The sequence below is a fragment of the Lates calcarifer genome, linkage group LG7_2 (assembly GCF_001640805.2).
Source record: "Lates calcarifer isolate ASB-BC8 linkage group LG7_2, TLL_Latcal_v3, whole genome shotgun sequence".
NCBI lineage: Eukaryota > Metazoa > Chordata > Actinopteri > Centropomidae > Lates > Lates calcarifer.
This window is the reverse complement of record NC_066854.1, coordinates 1,738,995-1,761,316: the sequence shown is the minus strand read 5'-3', so window position 1 is coordinate 1,761,316 and position 22,322 is coordinate 1,738,995. Positions and strand designations below refer to the sequence as shown.

At 39.7% G+C, this 22,322-nt stretch overlaps 1 protein-coding gene across 4 annotated transcripts in view; it reads left to right on the top strand.

Annotated features, from left to right (window-relative positions):
- Positions 1-22,322, top strand: part of LOC108873107 (SLAIN motif-containing protein 1) — a 148,277-nt gene that overhangs the window by 64,334 nt on the left and 61,621 nt on the right. For all 4 annotated transcript variants that reach the window (XR_007809122.1, XM_051066088.1, XM_051066089.1 and 1 more), the window contains one exon: positions 10,487-10,516. The gene's annotated coding sequence lies outside the window, so the exon portion shown is untranslated. The remainder of the gene's footprint in view (positions 1-10,486; positions 10,517-22,322) is intronic.

The window sequence follows — 22,322 nt, the reverse complement described above, 5'->3', positions numbered from 1 at the left end:
TTGCAGTGTGTACAACATTTTACAGTGAGTGAACATCCTCTCTAGCAGAGAGACTTCCAGAACATGCACCATGAAGGTAACTTTGTAAAGTTCACTGCAGATAGAGCAGGCGTATGAATATTCATGAAAAATTACCCAAGCTCGCTGTGGCTGATAGCGGGCCCTTTTCTGCTGCAGTATTAGGCCTGTAAAAGAGATGAAAGGCTTGTGAACCATCCCCACTTCCTTGGCCTTATACTGAGACACAATGGCCAACCAGCCGCTCAATTAGTCTGCCATCTTAGACTGACTGTTTGACAGGTCTAGCTAATTGTTAATCCCGCCATAACTGTTGCTCAGAGTAATTAATCATGTAACAAAAGGGCTCTCAGTGAGGCAACCCCACCAGTGGGTATGTGTGTCAAACCAAGAAGCGAGGGCTGAGAAAGAAAAAGCATTGGTAAAGGTTGTCCAATTTACATCCGAGGTTGATCAACAAATATTTAATCTTCATTTGCAGCACCTTAGCGGTGGCGAGCGTCCACGCTGCTTGTTTTTCCCGGATGTAAACAAGTGCGTGCGTGAGATCTCCTGGCTTATGTAAATGCGGCTCCGTGTGAGCCCCACATGAACGGGTTCCAGGGGTCAAGTACCATTCATCATGAGATGGAGTGTCATTTTCCCCACTTCATACGCAGGCAGCTGCTTAAGAGGAGCAAGAGAAAAGGAGGTATTCTTTGAGGGGGGAAAGAAAAGGCAGAGCCGAGCACAATCCAGGCTTCAGAGAGGAGATGGTGGGGAGGTGGGGGGTGAATAGGAACACAAGGTGCCACTGTGTCAGAATTTAAATGTGAGCACAACCAGTGATGTCATTCACCTCCCCAACCCCACCTCAAGTCATAAGACGAGTTGCATTCCTGGGAACGGGAAACGGACACAAAGAGCCACCGTGTTTTGCAGATTTGTGATACTGACTCATTTCTCTGTGACCCATCAGTGAATTTTTTTTCCCTCGGTGTGTCCAAATGATGATTAATATCTGTTTTCTATCTCCGTGCCGAGTGGTCGCGGCGGAAAACAAGAGCAACTCTTGTTTGGATGAAAAAGGAATTCTAGGCTCCCAGGCTACAGGATCTCATAAAGGCCAAATTGGATAATTTGAGGGAAAATGGACATAGGTCATATCTCGGGTCCATCTTTTTTTTAAAGATTTAAAGATAGTCATGCAAGAGATCTGGTGTAACCTTTCTGGGACGCCATGAATTTGTTACGTATTATTTTTGCTTAACACTATTTGTAAATTGAAGATCAAACTGCTGGAACAAAATCTAAATTAGAAGTCAAGGCTGATTCACGTCATCCATCAACATAGTCGCCTCTTGAATGTCTCTCTACTTTTCCGACACTGTACCAAACCTCATTTTCCCTCTGCGAGTAACAATCAGCAGTCCAACACAAGCAGCCGAATATGATAAGAGCTGCACTACGCCAAACAGAAGAAAACCAGATGATTTGAGCGGCAAAACAAAAGCCTCCGGGGAGCCACTGGCTGTCCCGCCGGCCGATTCACCTCCACCGCCACTGCACAGGACCAAAGCACAATACCACACACAAAAACCTGCAGACAATAAACAGAAACAGTAGGAATCCTTCCCTAATTTGACTTGCTCCACAGGTGGTCACCAGCTGCCTATGAACAGGTTACTGGGGGCCCTAGCAGAGGAGCGGGGATTTTCATTTTAAGTGGAACAATGGGCAACTGCTCAGGTCCCAAAACCAGGAGGTTATTTCTCTCTCTCTCCTTTTTTTTTTTTTTTTTTTTTTTTTTATTTGGCAGTGCCTGGAGGTAAGTCGCAGCTCCACGGCAGCAGACAGTGAGGTCTTTTGTCTCTACGTCTGTGCACAGAAATGGGGGCTATCAGAAATTCCCCCTGTCTTAGTTCACATGATTCAATGAGAGCCCTGTGTGTCAGTCTGAAGGCTGTTCTTTTCTTGTCTATTCATGTTGTACACCGGAGGGAAAGACCCGGCTACGCTGATGGCTGGAGGCCTGCTTTTACTCATCTGACAGGACAACAAACTCTGCAGAACCCAGAATTAATTTAACTCATAATTATATGGCTTTCCATGCTGAATGGTGCTTCAGTGAAGCCTGAATGCAGTGGTCACTCACTTAACGTCCTTGAAATCCTTTAAATTTGCTACCGTACCTTTGCAGAAAATCTTTTTACCTTTATAGCAACCACCGAGGATCCAGATAAACAGATAAAGAAAACACTCTTTTGTCTTTGAGTTCAGGCTGAGGATTCAGAGGCAGGCACATGGTCGCATTCAGGGAGCTTGTCTCCAATGAAAGATGAATCTAAGCAGAGGATGTCTTGCAGGCAGCGGGGCTTTTCCAATAATCCCTGCCTAGATCTTGTGCATGGAAACCCAAACGGCACTCCTGAGGCAGAAGCAGACACCTGACCACCCAATAAGAAGAAGTAAGTTAGCACAAGTAATTGTCATAATGCAATTTAAAGATGCAACATCTCTCTTGAGGGATCTAGGACAGTTTGTATACATATGAACCAACATGTGTCGAGATAGAAGTCTACATTTTTCAACCCAGGGCATAAAATAATCTTAAGACTTTATAAAATGTAAGATATTAAACTGAGTTTGCAACACCATGAGCTCTCTGGCATGTAAACTAAAATGAACAACAATTTGTTTTATGCAAATTGAGGATTATATTGTCCAAAATTACAGAGAGAATGGTTGAATTCGTCATTGAAACAGCCTTGGAAAGAAACAGTTTTTCCTGGCAGTAGCAGAAACGGTGGTTTCTGGCAAACAGTGTAGTCATTGGACTCCACTAATGTCCATTCTGTTTGCTTTACAACATATCAAACCACAAATCTTCCCAAAGTGAGCGAAAACAAAAGCGAAACAGAGGAAGAACGACTTAATCTGAATTGAAGTCACTTCATTTATCTATAACAGTCACACAAGTGAAGATGAATGGATGTTGCTTTGCCTTGGAGCCAAACTCTGTATGAAAGCAACAACAAATAATATGTGGAGCAGCAGAAGTAGAACTGGAGCTGATCGAAGTCACCAATCATCACACCTGCTTTAAGGCATCACATCAAACATCTCATTTTTGGATACTAACACATCATTTTATACACTTTACACTAAATTTAGTCTAAAATATTTAGTATCTTTAGAAATTTGAGGTTTAAAGTGTTTGGGCCTTTGAACAGGTTAATTGTCAGGATATAATTTTCCCACAAAACTGTCAAATTAAGCACAAGAAAAAGTCATGTGAAATCAAAATAGACTGGAAGTAATCACAACACCAAAACTAACTGTAAAGGAATTCTGATTATGCTTGTTGCCTGTAACCACATGAGTTCTACAACTCTTAATTTCCATATTTTTGATGTACTTTTATTATATTTCATCCTTCTCCCAGAGTTCATTTGCAGCTAGAGCTGACAAGCTGTGGCAGCAGCATGCTGTTCCTCAGGGTCACCTTAAACTGCGGTCAGGGCGCTCAGCCTCTCTTCTCAGCACCCTAAAATAAAACTTTCATCTCTCTCTTCATCGCATCCTGAACTTGCCCCCGCGTCCCTTCATTTAAATTCACACAGCTGATGTTTGTTGTGAACAGGCGTTGTCAGAGAGGATAAAGAAAGGTTACCTGGTGGCTGAGAGCGAGATGCTTTACACCAGCAGATTTATCCACACTGATGTTTTGATGTCACCACCGGCTCCTCCAGGCGCTTTGCTGTTGTAACGAACTAAACCCCAATCAAATCTTTGAAGTAGTCATGTATGCCTAAGTGCCGTCTACCTTAATGCTAAATAATTAGCAAGCGAGCGCGGCTCACTGGGATTGCTACCTCAGGGCTAAACTTGCTTTTCCTGCTTTGATCATTACGTTAATTAAATCTGGCTCCCTTGACAGGTCGGGGACTAAAAAACAGGTAGGTGTCATAGGCACCTCGGTGGAGACAGAAGCACCTGGTGTGTGTGAGCGCTCAAGCTGTCAGCGGCGATGCCTAAAGAGTCAGACAGCGGTGGCGTTAATTCAAACCGATGTCCCAAAAGGGGAGGGGAACAACTCAATCGTAAGACACCCCGATTCTCCAGTCTGGAGGCGGGTGAGGCTGCAGCTTTGCGGCAGCTTTGGCCAGAGGAGGAAAGAAGTCATGTTGTCAGACCTCAGTGTCAGCTCGCGTCATAACCAGCGCCTGGGGGACAAATTAGAAGTGTGTTTCGAGAGATGTGTCAAAAGTGTTCTCGGTCCACATCACAGCAGAGAAATCGTGCAAAGAGGGACCTAAACCAAAGTCAAATGCCAGGGGGGGTCAGAGGAGGGACTCACCTATGATTTATTTAAATCAAAATGGCTCAAAACTATGAATAATTACACAAATGTGCAATCATGTGTAGTCTTTTAATGTAATTATTCATGTAGAGCATGTTCAGGAGGTCAACATAAGACTGTAAACAGCACATGGAAAATAGGACTTTAATTCTCAGGTCGATCACAGTTAGTTTACAAAACACTACAGCAAAGTTCAACAATCACATGAGCATAGGTTTGGCTCCATGGGTAAATGCCACATTTACCTACATTCAGATCACAAACATGTACAGGAAATTATTATGAATTTGGTCATTGTACCTTCCACATGTCTAACAAATCAATTAGCAGTGCATCATTAGTTTCTGTCTTATGAGTATGAATGCATCCAGCTCCAGCAAGGTCCTTATCAGATTACAAGGGCTGCTTTTATGTAGCCTGAGAGGCAAACCCAGGGCACGCTGAGTCCATAAATTCAAGACTTCTAGACTGAGACTCTAACACAGCCTGTATCTTTTAGTCCTGATAGAACTGAACATGTCCGGTACTACGTCATTTGAAGCCTGACCCTACCTGAAACCAAGAGAAATGTTTTTACTTGATTTCTTTCATCACTGACCTTAAATTTGTCTGGCTAAAAAACATATTTGCTGCACTCCTTTTCTCCCACTGGGAACTGCTAATCTTGCTTGACAAAGAGAGAAGAGATCATTTCAAACTCATCCAGGCCAAACACAATCCCTCCCAAGTATCGGGTGTTGGTTTGGGTAGCAAAACTCGGACAAAGCTGACTGCTGCTCATAAAGCACAGGTGCCTCAATCCAAAAGTCATTCTGATTGTCACTGTTTCAAGTCTGAAACAACATAAAAAGATGTCATTTGAAAGTTAAAGTCTTTTTTCAAGAAGTGTTTATCTTCCCTTAACCCTCAAACTTGTTGGAAGTGGGTCTCTCCCCCACAGAAGCTGACACAGGCTGCAGGGCGGAAAACTCTCCCTGTCCATGATGAAAATAAGACAAATGACATTAATTTCATATGAAATAATGTAGATTGTGTTTGTTGGATCCGCTCGATTTCAAAAACGGCTTTCTGCCTGAGCCCAGCGGCCTTTCCTCCACATCCTCATCCAGCGCCCCACACCACAGAGCGTTCAGTAGTAATTAGTGTCTTCAATATGTTTAACCATCCCACATACCTGTTTAATCAAACCATTTTCTGGGCATGTATTCAACCTTCAAAGGCAGCGTTTGAAAAGGACTCGGAAAACACAAAAGCAAGTCGTCTCTGAAGCTCCTTTTGATCTAGATCATTAACGTTTTGGAATCAGAAGTTGACATAAGGCCCGGTTTTGTTGCCGCACTCCTGGATCCGTTTCTGTGCAGTGGAAGTTGAAGATGTTTGGAAAATTGCTCCGATTATAGTGTTCATGTGCCATTTGATACCGGTTCCAAGAACAAGGGGAGCTGCAGCCAAACCAGACTACACCAATAAGAGCTGGCGGAACTGGCCGTCCTTTCATAGACCACATGGTCTCTTTACAGAGTGGACACATTTTATTATCATGGTAATCGACTTTGTAATTTCAGTGTGAACAGCCCCACCCTGCTCCGCTTACAATGGAGAGATCTCAACACCAATTAAAGCAGAGTGTATCAAGGAACAATAGTCTACTAGAAAGGACAAATGAACTGGACTCTGAATATTTGAAGGGGACAAGTTCATCGTAACCCATCGGGATTTATCAGTTATTGGTGCTGTTTTGCTGCTTTACCTTCCTAGGTCGAGTAGAACAGCTCATTACAGCTTAACCAAACCCTTTACTATACTGAAACAACTTTTACACCGCCAACATACATTAGCTCAAGGTTTGGCCGTGTGCATCAAAGATTGATTCCATCATGGAAAAGTTGTTGCATCGAGGGATGTGTTCAAAGCAAACTGACGGGTGTTCTTCATCGCTCTCCAACAGGGACATCAAATGATGACACAATACGTTCTTGGACTTCACAGAGACGGTTTGGAGAGAGGGACGGGCCTCCCACACTGAAGCTTGCTCCATCTCCAAACCTTTTAAACACGAGCCCGTCCTCCTCCAACCTCTTTGAGACCGATCCTCTCTGCGACAGACACATCAAAACTGAAAAGCGCTCATCATCACATCATCAACTGACTCTCCTGTCTCTTTCAGTCTGTTTCTCCCTGAGCCTCGAAGCGGCGACGCCTGCGCCCACGGGCAGCATTTCTGAAAAATCACAAGAAATTCATTTCCTCCCTGGATGGAAAATAACAAAGGCATTCCTCATGACAGGCCCCTCTTCCTGTCATCTGCAGGCCACAAGTCTACTGATCTATTAATAGAGACCCCCTCCTCTTTCCTTCTTTATCACAACCAGACTGCAGAACTCTCATCAGGTGATTCGATTAACAAATTACAGACAGGCAGGAAGTCTGTGAACAGTTTATGGAAAGGTAAAAACAGATAGAGATACAGTACAGTCTGCTCTTTTTTTTTTTTTTTTTTTTGGATGGGGGGGGGTGTAGTGTGCACTATTAAATATTCAGTTTGATTACTCTTTACTCAGTAGCAGATTTCTGACCTAGTTCAGAGTAATTAGGTTTACACTGTTTAGCCACTTTAGTAAACAAGGATTTTTTCCTGGTGAGATAACTTCGCAGCAGCTCACGATATCTTGGCGCAGAGCCTCAGCGGGGATTATCTTCAATCTGAAGGAGATACCTATCTGTTATGTTGATATTTCTGTTTTAATAACAGCACTCTCTGCCACTGGAGAGGCACCGAGAGAACTCGGCGTACAAATATTTTCACGACATGTTCTTAGTGTGTTCACTGTCGCTCGTTCTGTCCACACTCATGGTTTTGTACAACAGATCAGGTGCTGTCTTCAGTTTGTTTAACTTTTGGTGCCATATTTTCCCCCTCACCTTGAATATACTGTATTTTTGGTCCAGTGTATCCAAAGCAGGTGGTTTCCAACTACAAGCAGTATAACTATACATAAGCATATCAGCTATGACTTTATTATTCAACCTGTGATTCTACAGTATATAATTCATGCAATTTCAAGTGTTTCTCTCTTTGTGTCTGTTTTTAAGTTCGTCCTGGTGCACGGGTCAGGTCATTCAGATTACAATAAAAACATGTTTTCTCAATTATTTATAATGGCACTAAGCCATGCAGATAGTGTGGTTTTGCTTGGACAGGTTCACTGTCAGGAGATTTGAAAGGACATATTTCTTCAGAAGAGAGTAGTTCCAGCGAACACCAGCATTGTGTTTTTTTTACAATTATAGTGAGAAAGTGGGAAATTATTTCTGGGAAAACACATTGCTGTTGCAGTTTTCATTGCTGTGAACACTACAAATAACTGTATTACAGTCAGACTTGAAGTTTTAGAGGTGTATACCTGAACCTGGGTAAAAAAATAGAATTTGTAATTTGGGTGAATGAATCTTTTAATCAATCAAATCACAGCAAATTTATGAATGCATTTGATCTGATTAGCTCTGATATGTCCATCAATGTTAACAAGCCAATTGTAGGTGTACTATTCATACCTAAATATGACATTAAGTGTTAGTTGTTGTTTAAACCTGTGCACTTAATGACAAACTCAGTCTTTGGCATTAAGAAAATATTTAAATCTTATTCTAGCACTTTTTCATTTGCAAAAAAGTTCATTCATGGATGTATATGTGCACTGCTGCTGAAATACAGACATGCTACTCCCTCATTCTTCTCACTGTAAACATATGAACATGACAAGGTCTGTGCTGCTAGACGCTACAGTACATCCGTCACCCACCAGTGAGCGTGTGCAAACTCTCAGACAGACAGACAGTCGGTCGGTCCATCACAACAGTCGATCGTACACTAATATCTCGGGGCATCAGCAGAAGCAGAACTAACAAGTTAAGCCCAAACATTGGGTTTGCATGGCAGTGGGGGAGTTTATGAATGTGTGTGTATGTGGAGGGGGGTGAGGGGCATGCATACATCAAACAGAGACGGTCGGTCAATATTGGGGTATGGAGAATCAACACGCTTTTTTAAAGGAGAGGCTTATGCTCAAACATCACAGTGCCAGTTGCCGGTCCTGAGCATTTCCCGAGGCCCGGATCGCCATTTCTCATTTGTTGCATTAGCAGGAAAGACGGCGTACAAATAAAATTTCCCTGAGCAAGAGAGGTATCTTTGCATACAAAACAAGGCTGTGTGTAATTTTCAACGGGATGCGAGGGGAAATGAAAGTGTTCGAGGGGAGGGAGAAATATGCACCTTCATCAGCGCTGTGGACGCAGTCAGGCAAACACATTTAGGAAATTAGCATTTTTGAAATACTGCGTTTTTAGAGGCAAACTGTTGTGAGAATGAGCAATGTAAGGGGTAGAGGTTGGGGTTAGGATGGAGAAGTAGAATTTGGTACATAATTGGATTATTTCACTGGGAGGCACTTTTCTCTCCTTGATTTCACAGAACAGCTTCAATTTGACCTTTTTTTTCTTTTATCTCACCTGAGCTGATGGCTGTCCTGGATATTTATGAATGAAGTGATTCCCATAAGGTGTAAATTTGGGAGCACGCACAACAGCTTGTGCCATTCACTTTTAAGTAGAAGAATAAAATGTCGCTTCGAATAATTTCTCCCTCAAAAACAGACTCTACTTTAACTCGCACTTCATTTTTAGAAGCCCAGTTGAGCTTTATTGGCCATTCTCCGGAGCACAAACACACACAAACAGACATTCCTCTTCAAAATATTAGAGTTGGTACTGATTGCCACCACCTGCGTTATCACACAGGCTACTAAACAGATGCGGGAGAACGATCTCAGTGTAGAAATCACAGCTGAGACGTGGCGTGAAATCTGGCAAAATGCTAAAAGAATCTGTTGGAGCAGCAGCCTAGAGAAGACTTCACATCTCCCAGTTGAAGACATGAAAATAATATCCAGTCTCTGCCCACAATGTAAGATGACAGAAGACACCTACAACCACTGCATGTGGTCTGGCCACAAAATAGTACACTGCTGATCAAATATAGTGCAGGCGCTGGGGAGTATTTTTGGTGTCGGGTGTGATGTGAACCCTCCGTTCTCAGTTTTCCTTATGGGAAGATGATGGAATCTAAACAAGGCTGTTGTCTGCCATGTAAGAGTTGTGCAAAGGAACAAAACATATAGCATCTACCTTTGTCTTTAACCTCTTTTCATTACTTTAATGGGCAGATGGAATGAGCTTGATTCATGCAGTTTAGGAATGTATTTGATCACTAAATGTTTATATACTCATTCACACCTGCATGCTCTCCTTCTGTGAGTTCACCAAATCCAACAACTAAATGTAGAGTCATTCTCAGGTCATCTCAGGTTAAAACGGAGCTAATCTTGGCTGAAAAGTTACAGCTTTTCAGTGACTATTTCAACATGCAATTAGAACATGTTTCACCTTGAAATAAAGTCATTTAAATGCTGTGAAACAACACTTATGCTGTGACAAGGGGTGGCTGTGAGCGATTGCAAAGTTTTGGAACCACTGAGCGAGATAACACCAAAAGCCAAAGATAGAGTAACCTGATCACGGTCTCTGTACCTGCAGCACCCAATGCTCATTTTGTGTTTATTTTTCTTTCCTTATCTCTTAAAACACTTGTCACCTTACCTTCAGGATTTCATGAGTTAAGGAGAATTCCTGACTTCTTCTGCAGATTCACGCTGTTTCGAGCTCCACTGCCCAGCAACACACTGCCATCAATGAAACACTCTCCCTCCACCTCTCCTTCTTGTCATGCCAAATTGTGTTTTACAGCATCTGTTCATTATAGATGGCCGACATGATGGATATGGTCATAATATTAATGTAAGACTGACACAGCAGAGACATGAATCATGGCCGACTTTATTTCAAAGCCGGCGTTTCATTGGCCCACCACTAAAAAGTGATATATAAATGTCAGCGAATGGCAGCAGTAAAGCATTATGAAGTACATTTGATGGTGCATTTTCACCGTTATCAACCCGCTGTTATTTACTAATGTGTCTTCTTCATGTGACAGCTGCTGTGCACGTCCATGTCAGTGTCATTTGTGGATTGTGTGCTTAAAGAGACTCTACCTTTTGTCTTTTTCAGGTGCTGGTTCAGCTGTGAGAAGATGAAAAGGTAAGAGCATGCTGGAAAAGGATGTTCTCATATGCAGTGTTGGCCTTTGGGTATGGATGTCCAGGGCAGACTTTAAATTGAAAGCATTCAATCAAATTGAAAGTTCATTTCCCATATGTATATATGATGTATGACATAGGATCATCATTCTTTTTTAAACCACAAATTCATTGGTGTTTATTTTTATTGTCAAAAAGGAAAGTGAAAATAGGATTAAAACACCATTAGGAGCACAAACACTGTAGTTTAACAATTATTTGTTTACTTGAAGCATAATGATCATCTTAAATTGCATTTTTCTGCCATTTCTCTCTTCGCCTTTTAATATTACAAGAATTTTCACAAGCTGTGATCACTGCAAGAGGATCTTGTTTATTAGGGAATACAGTAATCAGAATTTTAATGTAAAAAAAGATGAATATAAAAAACAATCATTTGAAAATAACTTTTAGATTTATTGATTTATTTTATCAAATATTGACCGATAGTCATATGCAAAAAAAAACAAAAATCTGCTCGATGTATTGGTTTCAATTGAGTTGTGTCACTTCAGGGCTTCCATAGAGGAAGGAAAGGGAAGATGTTTTGTAGACTAAAGTGTGATAACCACGCTAACTGTTATATATACTGATAAAGCATCAGTGTCACTTTGAGTTTCTACACGAGTGAAGATGTCCATGTTTTCATTTAAGTTAGAAACGCAGAATCCATATATACTGTATGTTTGGGCTGGAATAGTCAGCATGGACATTTCACCCCTTTGAAACATCAAGCCGCAGATCAAACTTGTGCATATTTCTGCTCTGAGACGATTCAACAGCTTCACTCTCAATATTTGGCATAAACTTCCCAAAATCAATACCCTGAGGCCCACTTGAACTTTGCACCTCTGCTAATATGGATCAATTCTGGTCTCGTTCTGAACAGTATCACCGATAAGACAAGCAGTAAACAGCCCACCTTATCCATCGCAAACACCTCGAAAGCTTTCACTGCACGAGTGTGCTGCTTTCAGAATGAACCAGTACAGATTAGTGACTACCTGCTTGTAATTGTAAGCAGGCATGTAATCCTCTGAAATACTGAAACAGCCGTGGAATGTGATTACTTTTCAGCTAGTTTGGGTTATTCATCCCAAGAAACAATGTAACATAGAGTCAAACTTAGGACATATTTCAATTCACTATAAACACATTCCTCAAAAATGTGTTAACTACAAAATGAATAACCCATTTGCAATTTATCACCTGTTCTATCATCAAATTGGAAGAAATTTGGGCTAAAAAAAAGTTTAGAAACTCAACATGACATTTAATTTTCTTCAAACATTTTCTGAACCACCACATTGCTCTGTACTGTTTGGGTAAATTTATTGTTTGTTCAAAAGGCTTCATATGTCTTCAGCTTAAAGAGCTCTAAGTAGTGCTGAAACAATTTGCTGATTAAATGAATCAACAGAAACTTTCTCACCAACTGTTCTGATTCTGATCAGAAATTCATTTTACTTAACTATTTTGCAAGAATTCAGATTTCTTAAATTATAATTCAAATATTTTGCTTGCAGTCCTTTTTTTTTGCCATTTTCTGCCATTTTAGAAACTAAATTCAGCAAATTTCACATCAGTACTGTAGCTGCAGCTGTATTTTGAAGCCTAAAAAGTTTTGAGAGTTTCAGTGATGGTTTGGATATGACACAAGAAGGCTCTCCACCCTCATGTAAATATAGATTTGGGTTAGGTTACTGAGTGCATGTTCTGCTTTGGCATTAAAGCAGGAAAAAATGTAAAGATGATCAACACAAAACTGCAGCTAAAAAAAAAGATTTATTGCTTAAAATTGAATACAAGGGTCCCTGAGCTTATTTTGAAATGAAAACACATACAGGAAAATATAAACACATTATAAACGTTATGTAAGATTTAAAAAATCCAGACAAAAGGACACAGATGACATGACAGTGTAGCAGACAGAAAAAACAGAATGAAAGCAACAATTGAAGGAACGGCATTAAATTGAAACAGCCTCTCCATTAATCGTTTCATTCAGCAGACTGTATGTGAAACGCCAAATGTCCGTCTCGTCCCGTGATTGGCTGCTTGTCAGTGACGCTGTGAATTGGCTGAAGGTTCATGTCAGTTAATGGCATAATCACTGCAACTTAAGTGGTCAAGTGGCCTGTTTAGATATGTGTGTGTCTGTGTTTGTGTGGGTCTGTGTGTGTGTGAGCAAATTCCCATCCTGCATCACTCGCCTGGATTCCCTCCGTCGTGTTACTGACTGCGGATAAAAACAATCTTCATCTAATATTTTTCCATGACATCAAGTAATGTAAATTACGACGGGGTGTTGGTATGTAGTCTGTAATTACACATCACCCCCCTCACTCCTCCTCCTCCTCCTCTTCATTTCGGAGCGATAGTGGTTCTTGTGTTCAGGCCTCGGTCTGCTCTGCCTCCTCCACCTCCAGCTCTCCGCTCAGCTCAGCTCAGCTCGGCTCTGCGGCTGCTTCCAGCTTGTCCTGTTTGAAAGACGACTGCTGCACCCTACAGTTTAAAAACCGTCTCTCACTGTGCCTGCTCAGCCTCCAAACACTGCTCACCCTCTGTTCTTCACGCAAAAAAAACTGACCAGTGTTGATTTTCATTAAATATCAGACACAAAGGACGCTCCTCTGGCATCATAGCAAGACAAAAACAGAAAAATCTCAACTTTCTGATTCGATTTTTTGCGTTTTTAGTAAACTTACAGTTCATTTAGACACAGTGTTGAATGAATTAAGAGTGTCACTGTTATTTAAAGTGCTTCCAGCTCTTAAATAATTTCACCAGTCTGGTTTCACTGGAGAGTTTTAGTGTCCTGTGATGGTCTAAATGAAATATCAAGGCTTTTCTGCCTTAATGAGGAGAAGAATCTGGGATAAACAGTGAATAATCATCAACATGATCAAATTTAACAATACTTAACATTTGCACAAAATATGGACTAATATTGGCGTCATTATCAGCGCCTCAGAAGCTCATTTTGGTCAAAATCTAATAAAGATTTTGTGGTTTTTCCTTCATAAAAGATACTGGAACATGCTCTTGTGGCAAATGTCTATGAATTGTGTTTCCTAATAAAGTTTCAAATTTATACCAAGAATCATTTTTAAAATGAAACCAAAATATTGTGCAGTAACACAGACTCACAGACATGCATGCACAGTACTATAAACATTATGCAATATATTTTTCCTTTATCCAGAGTCTAAGGAAACCAGCACATTACATTCATGTTTGGATAATTTTATATCCTATTTAAATTTTAAAAAAATGATCCACAATAAAAATCAGTAGCCATAAAAATACACATATCTATGTAAATATTTGCAGAGAAAATATTTAACTTTAATATATGTTTAGTGTATGTGTAGTATCTGCTTTATTTTATTTTGTAATTTATTTTGTGACGTCCATTTTTAAGATGATAATTTTCCTTATTTTGTAAATATTTATTTAAACTCAATATCATAACTGGAAAAATCACTTTTTTCTCATTTTCTTTTGCTTTGATAGCGATTAGAGTGAGACAGAGTAAAACTAGAGATATAAATAATTTAATCTGTCGTCATCTTCATCATCGCTTTTCCTGTCTGAGTTGTTCTGAGTCAAAGATGGATGGTCTGTAATTTTTATAGGTTGACCTGGGCCATTTATTGATTAAATATTATTTGATATAATATCATCTGGAGCTTTAGGTACCATTGTATCATGATAAGGCTAAAATATTTGTCTTCCATGCTGAATTACAGTGAGATTAGACAATATTGATCTTGAAATTAACAATACTTAGAGTGTTTTTGGGGGCATCAACGGTTATCTTTAAAATATTGCCACATTCAGACAAAAATATTGTCATGTTTTGACATTTTTCAGTATCACTCAGCACTAATTAGAGGCACCTTTGGGTCTAAGTTGAGTTTAGATGATGAATGAATCCCACCCACTTCAGGGTCACAAAATTTGACCTTTTGAAAAACTGAAGTGTTTCTATTTTTTAGCCTTTTTTAATCAGGTGTGAGCAATAAACTCAAATAGTGAGAAGCCTGGACACATGTATTATTTATGTCTTAACACTGATTGTAAGTGGACTTGGTCAGTCCGTATAGTCTGGTCCCCTCCCAACAGTGGCGACATCAACAAGAAGCTTTGGCTTGTAAATCCCACTTGAGGTAGTGGAACACCCCCCTACTACACACACACACACGCACACACACATATCCTGACAGCCAAGTCTGCTCTGGACAGTATTTCAGAAGCTCTAATTGTACTGTTAGACCATCAAAATGTAAATACTGCAGGAGAGGAAGCAGCATTAATTACCACAGACTCCTGCACTGGAATATTTGAAGATCTTTCTTCTTATTTATTTTTTATTTTTTGTGAGGGAGGCTGTGACCTTAATAATGAAATCTTTTTAGTATTTTCTTCTCAACCTTTTGTCTTAACATAGATTGGATTTAATGTTTAATGTCTTCATCTTTTAAGTTTTAAGTCTTTAAATTTGACCATTTAATGCCTTTTTCCCTCAAATATTCATTATTGTTTAGTTGTTATAAATACTGCATCATAGCCGTCATATCAGAAATGCATGATCTACTTCTGACATTTAAATGTAAAAGTATGACCTCTTTTAGACAAAAACAGTTTAACCAGTAAGTTGATCAATAGCTGCAGTAAAGTATGAAAATATCAAACACAGCAGAAGTTCTGAGTCACTCTGTGCTTCGACTTTAAAGATCAACCATCAATCACTGTCCGTTTAATCTAAAAACAAATCTGCACAGTGACTCAGAAGAATGTCTGCACTTATCTCCGAATCAGATTTTTACTGATAACACTGAGTTTAGAAATATTTTGCTGCAGTTCACACCCTTCTTTACTCAATATACAGTTTACATTCCAGACTATAAACCGCCAATACCATCATATCTGACTCTATATATCGATTCATGTTTGCAGTGCATCGCATTACATTTGATTCAGTACATACAGAAATATATTCATATATATTCTAACAGCATTACTATCTGCCAATACATCACACCATTAAAATATGTCAAATATATATATATATAAATATGCACAAATATACTATATAGCATAATGAATCTCTATAATAATCTGTTTACAACATATGTCTAAATATAATGCTCTAATGACATCATTATCATGTAATATTAATAAACCGATGACACTAATATATACACACATAATCACATTATATCATCATTAACATAATCAGTAAAATATGCACTCATTTGCATTTTTTATACACATCTTAGCATCACGTATGTAAAGTAATATAATTATATAGTGCAGTATAATGCAGAAATGCAGACTTGAGGTCAGTGATTCGTCTCTATTCACTCAGCAAACGTGGCACTCTCAGTCATTTGTGAGGTTTTGATATAAAATGATTCTAAAAGAATAAAAGATGAAGAGTCATCCAATAAAGTGTCTAATCAAACTGAAAATATCTGTTTTAATGTTACTATCAAACAGGAGCTACAGAGGTTAGCAACTTACCTGAAGTCCAGTTCACACCAGAACTGAAACTCGGATCAAAACAGGCAGAAAGTCTGAGCCAGAATGGAAACGTGCCACAACCACTGCTGATTCAGAAAACAGACAACTCACAGACACACATCACTGTTTCTCATTTACTCTTGTTTCAGTTCTGGACAAACATCAGCTTTGGATCGTGTGTAAAAAGATGATTTAAAGTCTTATAGAGAAGTTGACAGCACAAAAAAAAAAAAAAAATTGGCTGTAATTTTAAAAAGAAAAGTTTCTGACAGGAAACAACACTGAAAAAATAGCAGTGTTTTTTTATATAACAGCATGAAATCAAAGGAGTTAATCAGAGTTATACAGACTGGAATTCAGTGCAACCATATTGAAATATCAACCGCAGATATTAATTTCAAAAACACATGCAGAGCATTTCAGGCACTCGTGGCCCTGTAGTTATTGCTGCTGCAGCTTTCACATCTTGTCATCATTAAGTCAGTGTTAGCTGAGTGAATAGACTTTATAGATGATTGTTGATCACTTTCAGGGTGACCTTTTTGGTTCCTGCAGGCTCCTGTTGTGATGGTTACAGTATTTGGTCTCATTAGAAATCACATAAGAACTGTTAGGGAGGGGTTGCAGGTGTGTGTTATCACTGCTTTACACAACTCAGACGTCTTAATTTCCTGTTGTTTGTTGTTTCCTGTTGACAAAAAAATAAGGATCTTAAACAGAAATTACAAAAGCAGGTCAAATTACAGAGCGATAAACTTGACTTTATATAGACTTACCATGATTAGAATATATTATATAATACAAAAAGGCCTGAAATACAGATTGAATGGGCCTAGTGCCCCACTTCTTTTTAAGATGAGGTCCTTGTAGACCAAAACGTGTCTTTATTTTGTTGACAGGAGACGTAATTCAAGCAATGATCCTTCATTTGTCTTCATTTTGTTTCGTAAATAGTTTCCTGAGATTACCTGTCACTTGTGTCAGGGGTTGAAGTTTTGGATTAAAAACCCTGAACTCACAAGAATATCTGATTGTGCTCTAGTTTGAATTTAATCCAGCATTAGTGTCTGAGCACCACTGTGCAAACCAAATCTACTTGAAGGAAGGAGAGGGGTGGGGGTGGGATAAAAGTTGAAGAACCGAGATGGAGACTTGACTTATCTGTGGCCGCCTTAAGTGAAGCCGTTTGGAGATAGACGGAGTAAATAGAAAATAGCGATTGTCGTCTCGCTCTGCCTCCCTCTCCGTAATCTGATTGGGCACGTTCCCCTGAATTGAGGGCAACGCCAAAACAAAAGATCACCAATCAGATAGAGGGGGCTCCCACTGAAGTTCTTGGCATGGTATGAATGCTTTGCCCTCTCATGTGCGCTAGTATCTAGCAGCGAGATTCCCCGTGTCGCTTTTATGTGTTAATCGTCACCGCTCAGTGAGACTATTGTGCTGTCTGCATCGCCGGGGGAGGAAACCGCAAAAAAAAAAAAAAAAGAAAAAGAAAAAAAAAAGAGGAGTTTATGTGTGGAATGAATGCGAGCGGCGGAGACTGCCAGCACCGTTTCACACGAGCAGAGAATCGCCTCATCCCCCCGTTGACGAAGGTCCAAGAGTGCAATGTGGTGCTCTGCCACCACAGACATCTCTAATTGGTGGGAAAGAAAAATGGAGCAAATGAAGAGTTCATTTATATATTCAGGGACAATTATCACCTGAAGTTCTTTTTTTAAACATCTCTAAGATATAGAAGAGCCAGGTGCTAAAGACTCTATAACCACTGACCGAATTTACCTGTGATCCTTTAATCAGCTTCATGTGTCCTTGCAGGTTTCAGGGGAAATTTAAGGGTGAAAAATCAGTTATACGTTATACGTTACAGCCCCTGTAAAGTCCTTACATCCACAGACACTTTTGATGCAATGGTAGAACCAGAAACAATACACAGCATCTTCAGATTGAATATTTCAATTAACATAAGCATAATTAAACAGAAAAGGAAAATCTAAGGTCAGGTAGTTGATGGTAAATTTAAGGTATCATGTTCAGCTCCCCCCACAGAACAATAATCTTCACTTCCTCCCTTAAAGAGATTCAGAATAAGATGCTGTGTCAGTCACACATTCAGTTTTAGTTCTCATCTTTAGTCACTTTTTCAGACTTTGCATATTTAAGGGGAAATTTGAGGGTGAAATCAGGGTCAAATTGGGAAGGGAATACCATAACTCATACCCACAGATGTTTTGGTAGTTCTGTCATTAGTGATTCATGTTGTATAACATTCAAAAATGATAGAGCTTCATTTTAAATTTCAGCCCACTATATATCAGTATCAGATTCCACAGGTAAATCACATTTATATCCCGTCTCTTCCCTTAAAGGGGAATTCCACAGATTTACTGTTGGTTTTCCTTAAAGAGACAGATTTTAAAAGTTAAAATGGTCAGAGTTGAAGCAGCAGAGGCAGAGATGTGTTGAATTTCAGTCAACCTCCAAAAATGCTGCATCCTGCATTACCCATAATGCAAGTTAACAGCATCAACTCCACTGTCCCAGTGTGTAACACTGGAGAGCAAACTAAGACAGGACAGGATGCATAAAGTTCTATGCTTTACTATGTGTCACAGCTTTAAGTATACACAGTAACCAGATCATTTTTTAAAGCTGCAACATCCTGCATGTCCTTTTCTACACTTTTCTTCCAAATTCAGTCTGATGCATTTGTTTTTTGGAAACTTTGACATCAAGTAAAAATGTGTAAGTTTAAACACTGCTTTGTTGCCCGACATGAGGTCGCAGTGATGGAACCACCGAAGAGTCAGTAGTTGAAGAAGTTAAGGGGAATTTTTCATGTGAAGTTAAGTGATTTTGCTCCCTAGTTACTTAAAAAAGAACAAATACACAGAAAAGCTGCTCAGTTGCAGCTCTGCTCTGAATGCTAATATCTCAGCAGTGTGTGTGTGTGGCTGTATATGTGTGTGTGTGTGTGTGGGTGTGTAAAGCAGATGCCATTCTGCTGATCTCAGTCCACATCCATCCGTCTACAAACCAAATCTTCCCGAGGGCCACCGGGACAAGCCGTCCTCCCCGCAGCCTTTTCCCTCTGCAGGTCAAGCGGCGTCCAAACTGTTTCATCTCGTCTCGCAGGTCGACCGACGCCTGACGAAGAACATCTGCCCGCCAAAAATTCACAAGCTGCCGCAGAAACGACATCAACAGTCGGTTTGTTTCTGCTGCCACACGGTGTCATCGACAGTGTTGAATGTTGACGCATCTGTTGTGCTGTTGAGTTAGCTGCGTCTCAACAAGTTTCCATGTGATCTTTGGGGATTAAAATGACAGCAGCAGATTCAAATTTGGACCCAGATGCAAATCGTTGGGTGAAAATGTTTATATATAAACAGTGTTTACATATTTAATGTACTTTATTTATATGGAGTAACAAGTATAACTTTTTTTTAAATACTATTTTTGTTACACTTGTTTTTTCTGGATAAAAATACCTTCAAAAAGCTGTGTTAGATTACAACAAATTATTTGAAAATTTATCCAAAATATACAGCATAATGATAACATGGAAAATTTATAAAATAACCTACAAATGACACAAATGACAATGACAAAAATATATAGAACAAGTACAACAACGTATAGGATAAAGTATGTGAAAGAAATTTGCAAAAAATATTGAAGAAAATTAAGAATTTATATTTAAAAAATGGACAAAGTATAAATATATAGTATATACTATAAGTAACTTAATTTGAAAAATAAAAATATATTAAAGAAAATATATGTAAATTATGTTTTAAAAAGTTTTTAAAAAGTAAAGTAAAAGAAAGATAAATTGGTGATTTTATTTTTCTTTTAAATAATGATTTAGAAAAAAATTCCACTCAATAAAAAATGATTATTCTGACTTTTAAAGGAAATTTCAGTAGATTTTGTTTCAGTAGCAGAGCACTCCAACCCTGATCCATTGTATCTGATAAAGCCTAATAATCATTTGATTTTCCAGAAAGACCATGATGTTTTGGAAATGAGCTCTAAAAGAGTGTTTGCAGCAGCAGAACAAAGACAAGTTTGGAAAAGGTTAAAAGGTCATGTGGACTGTGGAAAGTACATCTCGTTAGGGCTTGAAAAGCGAGTGATCTCGTTTAGAGAAACAAGTGTGCAGGAGGTTTAAAGGTTGCATACATTGAACAGAAACATAGTGAAACCGTTTGACTTCCCTGAAAAAGTACAGTCAATATTGTGCGAGGCTTTAATGGTCAAACATATGCATATTTTCTGCTCGAGTCCTCCTGCTTTGATAAAGCTCAAATACATTCGGTATCATCTATCAAACACAGGGAGGGGAAGGAGGAGACGGCGGGGGGTTGAGGAGGGGAGGCTGCAGAACAGAAGTTAGGTTTTGCCACGGTACCGAGCAGTTATTTTATTGACGTGGGAAGACACAGGAAACGAGCTGCTTTCACTCTTGCATGTCGAGTCCTTCTGTTGGCGCGCAAATCCAAAACAATTTCAGATTTTGAGAAATACGGGGGCAGCTGGCGTTCCCACAGCCGTGCCGGAATTAGCCGTTTACGCGCTGCAACCCTATCTGCTCTGCACCTGGGCAGCTAGCATGCAGGCCTGCACCTTTGACTCGGGCACACAGGCCACCGCTGCAGTGTGTGTCTGTGTGTGTGTGTGTGTTGAAGAGAGAGAGAGAGACAGACAGAAAATACAGTGTGTTATTGCACAAGGAAAAAGTGAGATTCACAGAGGAAGTGATATTTCCTCATACAAATATGACATTCACATGTCAAGTATGGGTTCAATGAGGAATCTGAAACAGTGCAGTGGATTCAAGGATTTTTATTCCTTACATGTACAGAGTTTGCTCAGTTGTCACCATGTGACCAAAATAGTTTTTAGAGTCTTAGTTTTAAATTTGCACGATCCTTTGTTTGATCATCCAGAGCTGTTTAAAAGCTGCAAAACTGCAAATTCAAGTCATTTTCTTTTAAGCTGTATCTTTGAAATAGTTCCTCAGAATACAGGTTTCACATCCAGATAAGTGTTTCTGTGCTCTCCTAGTCGTGTGTGTTTCTTAACGTGCGACACCTGTTGTGCTAAAAAAAAAAATTTACTGCTCATTCCACAAAGTCCACAGTGACCTTTCACGTCTGGTTCAGGAGGTACAGGAACATAAACAGAATTATGTAATTTAGCTGCTCTCATACTGAACCACAAAACATATGAGTCTGTATGACCATGGTGGCGTGTATGACCTTTATTTCTGTAATCTAAATATACAGTATCTGACTATATATACAGTTACATTAAAAGAGAAAAGACTATTTTTATCATTTTCCTCATTTTAGAGACGCTTAGAAAACACAGTGTTAGTTGTCTTATGTTTGTTAGTACAGTAGTTACAGTAACTGGCTGAGGAAAGGTCCCAAAAATGACACGTTTAAAGATTAATGTGATTAAAAATAAGAAAATAAATATAGAATTACAGCTAACCAGCCTGATGCTATGTGCTTTTATCTGTGGTCTATACATACTCACTCAAAAATTGATGTTGAATTAACAATTATCTTGAAATTAGTGCTATAATTTCTGTCTTTTTTAGGTAGATATTTAAAAATACTGCAAATCTTCAGTAACAACTTGTGTTAGAGCCACACAGTGTTATCATGGAAGATCCTCGCAGTTTGCAGCTACACTGGAAGTCTATAAAATCTGCAATGAATGAATGTTTAATTAGCAGGACTTCATTAGTTTGGGTTTTAGTAGAGAGGTTTTGTGTCGTAAATGCCATTTCAGAGGCTTTTCCAACCTGCCAAAACCCAAACTCTGCAGTGAAATGACTCTGAATTCACTATCGGCGACCTCATCCCGAAAAGAATCTGTATTGGACCTTTCCCGGAGCCCGTATCGGTGGGCTGCCGGCGTGACAGCCAGGCGTGGTAAACAGCGGTGAGGAGGGAACATGTTGTCGCTCGTGTTGAACATCTGACCTGGCTGGAACCTGCGGCGAGCAGCACAGCTGAACAGGAGGCCGTCTGGATGGGAGAGGAAGGGGGAGGGTGAGGAGGGAGGTGGAGGAGGAGGAGGAGGAGGAGAGGGAGGGAGGCTTGGCTGTACATGCTTGGCTACTTGCCCCGGTCCCATTGACCAGACAGCTGAACTAGCGAGGGAGGAAGGGAGGGAGGGAGAGAGGGAAGGAGAGAAGCAGGAAATGGATGGAGCTTTTT